This window comes from Salvelinus sp. IW2-2015, linkage group LG15 (genome assembly GCF_002910315.2).
Source record: "Salvelinus sp. IW2-2015 linkage group LG15, ASM291031v2, whole genome shotgun sequence".
Lineage (NCBI taxonomy): Eukaryota > Metazoa > Chordata > Actinopteri > Salmoniformes > Salmonidae > Salvelinus > Salvelinus sp. IW2-2015.
In genome coordinates, this window is record NC_036855.1 from 897,351 (window position 1) to 898,013 (window position 663).

Sequence of the window (663 nt, forward strand, 5' to 3'; positions counted from 1 at the left end):
TGTGGTGTGTGGTGTTGGGGTCGGTGTGTGGGTGGTGTGTGTGTGTTGTGTGTGTGTGGTGTGTGTCGTGTGTGTGTGTGTGTGCAGTGACTGTTTGGGTGTGTGCAGGAGGTCTGGGCGGCTAGTGGCAGAGCGATGCCTGGTATTGGCTTCCCTGAACTGCATGGTCATTCATGGTTAGACGCTACAGCTTGGAACGCCCAGGTTGTGATGGTCTCGACTTTGTGTTTCAGCGTCAAGGTTTTCTCTGCCAGGATGAGCAGACAAAGGGACAGACTAGCAACCAAAAACAACAAACACACACTGGTTATATGTTTTAAACATGGAGAGAATTGAGAATTTTTGTGTTACTTTTAATTATTTTTTCGGTAAATATTTTCTTCTTTACTTTCTTAAATGCACTGTTGGTTAAGGTTTGTTAGTAGATTTTCAGTAAGTTACAATTGTTGATTCAGGCGCCTGTTGCAAAATAAAGTTTGATTGTATTTGGCATTACACTGTACTAGGGTAGCGCATCTAAGCAGTAGCTGGTGTGGGTGGTTTTTCTATTCTAGTGCGGCCACAAACTTCTGTCTAGCTTTAAAGTATTCCTCTTTTTGTCATAATACAATGTCTTTAAAATTTTATTTATTTAAGTAAATAAGCCAAATGATATTGTGTTAA